The 7,809-nt window shown below is 39.0% G+C and overlaps 1 non-coding gene across 1 annotated transcript; it reads right to left on the reverse strand.

Moving 5' to 3' along the window:
- Positions 1–5,173: 5,173 nt before the first annotated feature.
- Positions 5,174–5,280, reverse strand: LOC132354415 (U6 spliceosomal RNA). Its single transcript, XR_009499282.1, has one exon. It is a non-coding gene; the product is annotated as a U6 spliceosomal RNA (small nuclear RNA).
- Positions 5,281–7,809: the final 2,529 nt, after the last annotated feature.

Consider the following 7,809-nt stretch of genomic DNA (forward strand, 5'->3'; position numbering starts at 1 on the left):
CTGCCTTTTGTTTGGCATGTTTAATCTATTTATATTTAATGTAATTACTGATAAGGTAGGATTAATGCCTGACATTTTTCTATTTGTTTTCTACATATCTTGTATCTTTTTTCCTACTAATTTGCAATTACTGATGCCTTTTGCATTAAATAAATATTTTATAGTGCACTGTCTTAATTCCCTTCTTATTTTTTTACTCTGCTTTTTAAAGTTATTTCTTAGTGGTTTCCCTGAGTATTAGAATTAACATCTTAATTTAAAGCAATCTAGTTTGGATTAATACCAACTTCATTTCAATCTTATACAAAAACTGCTCTAATATAGCTACATACCCTCCCCCCCCTTAGTGCTATTATTGTCATACAAATTACATTTTTATACATTAGAAGACCATTTACATAGTTTTATAATTATTGCCTTATGTGGTTGTCTCAAATAAGAAAGGAGTAGTAAATCAACTATACTTCAATAAAATTTTAAGAAATATATTAATTAAATTTGTAATGATTTTAAAAAGTCAGAAAGGAGTACAAAAAAGTTACAAACAAAAATACATTTATACTGCCTTTTATGTTTACCTATGTAGTTACTTTCACTAGTACTCTTTATTTTTTGTGTATATTCAAGTTATTGTCAGGTGTTCTTCCATTTCAGCTTGAAAAGACTTCCTTTAGTATTTCTTATAGGGCAGGTCTACTGGTGATGAATTCTCTGAGAATGTCAGAATTTTTGATGTATAGTTTTGCTGGATATAGAATTCTTTTTTTTTAATTAATTAATTAATTGATTGATTTTTGGCTGCATTGGGTCTTTGTTGCTGCACGCAGGCTTTCTCTAGTTGCGGCAAGCAGGGGCTACTCTTCGTTGCAGTGTGTTGGCTCCAGGCATGTGGGCTTCAGTAGTTGTGGCATGTGGGCTCAGTAGTTGTGGCTTGCAGGCTCTAGAGTGCAGGCTCAGTAGTTGTGGTGCATGGGCTTAGTTGCTCTGCAACATGTGGGATCTTCACAGACCAGGGCTCGAACCTGTGTCCCTGGCACTGGCAGGCAGATTCTTTTTTTTTAATTAATTAATTTATTTTTGGCTGTGTTGGGTCTTCGTTTCTGTGCGTGAGCTTTTTCTAGCTGCAGCCAGCAGGGACTACTTTTCGTTGCGGTGCGTGGGCTTCTCATTGCGGTGGCTTCTCTTGTTGCGGAACATGGGTTCTAGGTGCGTGGGCTTCAGTAGTTGTGGTACGCAGGCTCAGCAGTTTTGGCTCAGGGTCTCTAGAGCGCAGGCTCAGTAGTTGTGGCACAGGGGCACAGTTGCTCCACGGCATGTGGGATCTTCCCAGACCAGGGCTCGAACCTGTGTCCCCTACATTGGCAGGCGGATTCCTAACCACTGCGCCACCAGAGAAGTCCCTGCAGGCAGATTCTTAATGACTGAGCCACCAGAGAAGTCCCTGGATATAGAATTCTTGATTGATAGTCTCCCTCCACCCCCAGCATATTGGATATGTCATTGCACTGCCTTCCGGCCTCCATGGATTCTGATAAGTCAGCTGTTAATCTTTTTGTGGATCTCTTGTATGTGATGAGTTTTAATTTTTTCTTGCTATTTTCAAGATTCTCTCTGTCTTTTGAAAATTTGGCTGTGATGTGTCTAGATGTGGATTCTTTTGAGTTTATTTTACTTAGAGTTAGTGAGTTTCTTTGACACACAGATTTTTAAAATCAAATTTGGGAAGTCTTTTGGTCATAATTTCTTCAAATATTCTTTCTGTCCCTTTTTCTCTCCCTCCCCCCTTTCTGTGGGTCTCATTATGTGTATGTTGATATGCTTGATTGTGTCCACAGGTCACTGACACTCCATTAATTTTTCTTCATTCTTGTTTTCTTTCTGTTCCTCAGGCTGGATAATCTTATTGAACTATCTATAAGTATGTTTATTCTTTCTTTTACCAACTCACATCTGCTGTTGAACCCCTCTAGTGAGTTTTTCATTTCGGTTATACTTTTCAGGTCCAGATCTCTATTTAAAAATATTTTTTTTCATTTTAGTGATATTTTCTATTTGGCAAGACATTATTCTCATACTTTCCTTTAATTCTTTAGGTATGGTTTCCTTTAGTTCTTTGAACATACTTATAATAGCTTGTTTAAAGACTTTATATGGTAAGTTCAGCATCTGGACTTCCTCAGGGACAGTAACTTCTGACTGCTTTTTCCCCTGTCTACGGGCCATACTTTTCCTGTTTCTTTGCATGCCTCATAAATTTTTGTTGAAAACTAAACATTTTAAATAATGTAATGTAAACATCAGATTTCTCTTCTTTTCCAGGGTTTGTTGTTTCTGCTGATTGCTTCCTTAGTGACTTTTCTGAACTAATTCTGTATTCTTTGTCATGTGTGGGCATTGAAATCTCTGTTCCACTAGCCTAGTGCTCAGCTAGTGATTAGAGAGATTTTCTTAAATTCTTGGACCCCCCCCCCACCCCAAATCTCCCTATCTTTGCAAAGGGGCTCTGTGTGTTTGTGTTGGGGCACACCTTCAACACTCAGCCAAAGCCTCAAGATCAGCCCAAGGTGAGAGATTAGGATCTTCTCAGGCCCTAATCTTCTTAACCCTGCACATGCACACGGCCTTCTAGATCCGCAGAAATATGCTGGAGTTTTTCAAAACCCCTGATGGACATCTCATTCTCCAGATTTTCCTTTTACATTTTTGGACAAGCATTTTGTTTCCCCTTTCTGGTATCATCTCCTCAGGAAGCTATGAAGTTAAACAGTTGCTGTTGATTGCTTTTGACAAATGCCCTGAGGATAGGGTTTTTCGTACTGAGTGAGCTATGAGTCAGGTCAAATAAAGACAAGCTTTGCAATGGGGCTTTTCCAGAAAACTGTCAAGTCAAATAGTGACAAATCTCGGGTGGGCTTTTTTTGGGAGCTTCAAACCTGTTCTAACCTCTCCAGTGGTTACGAGGCTACTGGTTTTAACAGCTATCATGGCTGTGAGTCTTCTGATTTTCAAGCCAATCATGGAGCTGGGGAGACAGTATGAGAACAGGGCACGTTAAAATGGTACACAATTCATTCCTCTTTCTAATATTCAAACTTTTTCCTTAGATAAGAACTCCTTTATTGTTGAAAGCTGGTGGTTTCCAAAGTTCTGAAAAAGTGGGGTTTTTTTTTTTTTCTAAATTAATTAATTAATTAATTTATGGCTGTGTTGGGTCTTTGTTTCTGTGCGAGGGCTTTCTCTAGTTGTGGCAAGCGGGGGCCACTCTTCATCGCGATGTGCGGGCCTCTCACTATCGCGGCCTCTCCCATTGCGGAGCACAGGTTCCAGACGCGCAGGCTCAGTAATTGTGGCTCACGGGCCCAGTTGCTCTGTGGCATGTGGGATCTTCCCAGACCAGGGCTCGAACCCATGTCCCCTGCATTGGCAGGCAGATTCTCAACCACTGCGCCACCAGGGAAGCCCCAAAAAGTGGGTTTTTTTACATTTTTTCTCAGTTTCTTTATTGCTGTTTTGGAGGAGTGGATTTTTTGGAGATTCTCACTCTACTGTTTTGAAAGGGCTTCTTTCTATCTTATATTTTAATTCCACATATACTTTAAACACCAAGAGACATAATTATTATTTTATTTGATCTGTTTTCATTTAGAGTTAATGATACACTTACCTTTCTACTGTTCATCATTCCTTCTTGCATTACTGCACCTCCATCTTTAATAATTTTCCTTCTGTTTAAAAAAACTCCTTTAGTGTTTCTTTTATTCCCATATGCTAGAAATGCATGCTCTAAGTTTTTGTTCGACTGAAAATATTTTCATTTTACCTTCATTTTGGAAAGATATTTTCACTGAGAATAGAATTCTAGGGTGGCAGTTATTTTGTTTGTGTTCCATAAAGATTCAATTGGATTGTCCTCTAGGCTACCATAATTTATGTTGAAAAATTGCCAGTCTTGTTGTTCTTTTGAAAGTAACATGTCTTTTATCCTCTGGCTGCTTTTAAGAGTTTCCTTTGTCTTTGATTTTCAACAGGTTTAATATGGTGTAATTAAATGTGTTTTTCTTTATATTTATTCTTCATGGCATTCATAGAGCTTCCTGGATCTATGGCATGGTATCTTTTATCACTCAGCCATTTTCTCTTCAAATAGTGCTGCTTTCCCTCTCTATCTTTTTGTCTCATTCTGAAATTCCAATTTTATGTATGTTTGGCCTTTTTTACCATATCCCTTTTTACCATATCACTTAAATTTTTTACTGAATGCTAGGCATTGTGTATAAAAATATTGTATAGATAATTTGAGGTTCTCATGGTGTTAGTTTCCTTCAGAGAGGATTTACTTTTGCCTCTAGCAGTTAGTTTGAATAAATGCAGATTACCTTAATCCCGTCTGAGTCTGAGTTGGTTTGAAAGAGAGTTTTAGTCTTTTGAAGAATCAGGCTATTTCCATTTCACCTTTATTCCTAGGGTGTGGCTCTTCTGGGATGCTAATTGGAGCCCAATACTGCGTATGAATCAGCAAAGAGCCAGGGGAAGCTTCTGAGCCTCTTAGCCCTATGGCACTTGTTAGCCCTATGGTTAATGCCTCAAAGTGGAGCTGGGTGTAAGGCTGGGCTCACTTCAATGCACCCTCTTTTCTCAGGCTCTTTTTTTTTTTTAAACATCTTTATTGGAGTATAATTGCTTTACAATGGTGTGCTAGTTTCTGCTTTATAACACAGTGAATCAGCTATACATATACATATATCCCCATATCTCCTCCCTCTTGCGTCTCCCTCCCACCCTCCCTATCCCACGCCTCTAGGTGGTCACAAAGCACCGAGCTGATCTCCCTGTGCTATGCGGCTGCTTCCCACTAGCTATCTATTTTACATTTGGTAGTATATATTAGTCCATGCCACTCTCTCACTTCATCCCAGCTTACCCTTCCCCCTCCCCATGTCCTCAGGTCCATTCTCTACATCTGCGTCTTTATTCTTGCTCTGCCTCTAGGTTCTTCATAACCGTTTTTTTTTTTTTTTAGATTCCATATATATGTGTTAGCATACGGTGTTTGTTTTTCTCTTGCTGACTTACTTCAGTCTGTATGAGAGACTCTAGGTCCATCCACCTCACTACAAATAACTCAATTTCGTTTCTTTTTATGGCTGAGTAATAATCCATTGTATATATGTACAAAAATATGGAATGCTTCACGAATTTGTGTGTCATCCTTGCACAGAGGCCATGCTAATCTTCTCTGTATCGTTCCAATTTTAGTATATGTGCTGCCAAAGTGAGCACTTTCAGGCTCTTTAAGTCCTAACTATCTTCAAACAACAACAACAATGTTTAAGTAAACTTTTTATTTTGAAATAATTTTTTAATTACAGAAGTTTGCAAAATAGTATAGAGTTCCCATATATCCTTCATCCAGTTTCCCGTTGATTACATCTTGCCTAACCTTTTTACATTTGTCAAAACCAGTAAGTTAACATTGAAATAATGCTATTAAGTGATCTACAGACTTTATTCAGATTTCATCAGGTTTTTCATGATGTCCTTTCTCTGTTCTAATACCCAATCCAGGGTACTGCATTGTATTTAGTTGTCATGTCTGTAACACAGTCTATAACCATTTTATCGTCTTTATTATTTGTTTTTCACAACCTTGATAGTTTTGAAGAGTACTAGTCAGGCATCTTGTAAAGGATCTCTTAGTTTGGGTTTGTCTGGTGTTTTCTCATGAATAGACCACAAAGTACCATTCTCATTACATCATATCAGTGGGTACGTGTTATGAACTAAATGCTTGTATCACCCCCCCACCCCGTCCAGCAAATTCATATGTTGAAGCCCTAACCCCCAATGTGATGGTATTTGGAGGTGAGGCCTTTGGGAGGGAATTAGGTTTAGATGAGGGAGGTGCCCTCATGATGAGATTAGTGCCTGTGTAAGACTAGACAACAGAGAGCTTGCTTCCTCACCCTCTCTCTACCATGTGAGAACAGTGAGAAGGTGGTCGTCTGCAAGCTAGGAAGAGAGCTCTCACCAGGAACTGCATCTGCCATCACCTTGATCTTGGACTTCCAGCCTCCAGAACTGTGAGAAATAAATGTCTGTTTAAGCCACACAGTCTGTGTTTTTGTTTTTGTTTTTTTACAACAGCCTGAATTAAGACGTACATGATGTCAGCGTGATTATTACTGGTGGTGTTAACTGTGATCATTTAGTTAAAGTAGTGTCTGTCTGATTTCTCCACTGTAAGGTTAGTGTTTTTCCCTTTCTGTACTATATTCATTGGAAGTGGGTCTCTAAGAACAGCCCACACTCATGGAGCATTAAGGTCCACATTCATGGAGAATTAGGGAAAAGTGTTTACTTGCCTAATTTGAAATTCTTCTGTTTGGAAGATTTGTCCCTCAAACAGATTTTTACTTTTGTTTTGATTAAACCAGTGTTTCTATTTCTTCTCAGTGAAAGCTAATTTGTTGTGGCTGCTTCTTAAGTCTGCTGCATTTCTTTAAAAAAAACAAAACAAAACAAAATATATATATATGGGGGGGGAGAGAGAGAGAAGATGATTAACAGTGATTATCTCTGACATCTGTGACAAATGGGATTATATATATACATGTATTTGGGGAGGTTCCATTTTCTACAGTCCTGTATCATTTGCATATTTTATAATAAGCATGTATTTTATTTTTATAATCATTAAAAAATCAATGATACTTTCTCCATTTTGTAAAAATAGCAGAAAAAAACATTTTTGTTCCAATGATCTATGACTATGCCTCAGTGAAGGAAAAAATCGAGTTTACCATCTGGATTATTTAGCCCTCCGAATTACATCTTTTCCTATAAATTGCATTTTTGGATGTTTGAGGCACAGGGAACTGCACTCTTGGGTTAGTACGCATGATGCCAAAAAACTGGGGGTCTGATGTTCCAATTCTGGACCCACTGTTTCTGGCTGAGTGACTTGACCAATACCTATTTCTCTATGCCTCTGTTTTCTTGTGAGAAAGTGGAGGTAATCATTATACCCACCCCAGAGGTTGTTGTGAGGAATAAACGAGATAATGAATGTGTAATACTTTGTATAGTGCCTCACCCACAGAATGCTTAATTCATGTTAACTATGATTATTATTAGGGGCCAAGTGTAGGCTCAGAAGGGAGTCAGCCTTGAGCTTAGTCATTCTGGATCCTTCTCTTTACTGTATCTCCCTTTAGAATCCTGCTTATTGTCATGGGTCTTTCAGATCTAATTTTCTCTATAATTTGGGTTGCTAAGCAATAGTGCGATTTTCCATATTGGCCAAGCTTTATAAAATATGTAAGTGAAATAACGGAACCAGGAATAGGTCCAAGTCTGGGGGCTTGCTTTGCACCCTTTGTTCTGTAACAGTGGAGTTTTTCCTTCTTTTTAATCAAATAAACAAGCAGCCAACGCACTTCAGTCTCACCATGATCTCTCCTGGTCGGGAATTAGGTCTGATCCCCCAAGGGCCTGGAGCTGAGCCCAGCAGCTGGAGGTGTCAGGCTATGGTGACTGAAGATGCTGAAGCATCTGAACTCAGCAGGTGCCGGGACGGATGACGTCCCACGTGCGCATTAGCGCGAGGCACCAGGGGACCAGCCCAGTGCCACATGTGTTGTGGAAAAGCACTGAACACCCTCTGCAACGTGATCAGCTGATTACTTCAATGGAGCTTGTTTCGTTCCTATTATGGAGACTAATCATGTGTTGTTTGGATGTGTTAGACATTCCAGCTCCAGTAAAGACATCAGTGACAATGAATACATGAAATGTGTTTGCATTTCCAAG

Source organism: Balaenoptera ricei, chromosome 19, assembly GCF_028023285.1.
Source record: "Balaenoptera ricei isolate mBalRic1 chromosome 19, mBalRic1.hap2, whole genome shotgun sequence".
In the NCBI taxonomy this organism is placed as follows: domain Eukaryota; kingdom Metazoa; phylum Chordata; class Mammalia; order Artiodactyla; family Balaenopteridae; genus Balaenoptera; species Balaenoptera ricei.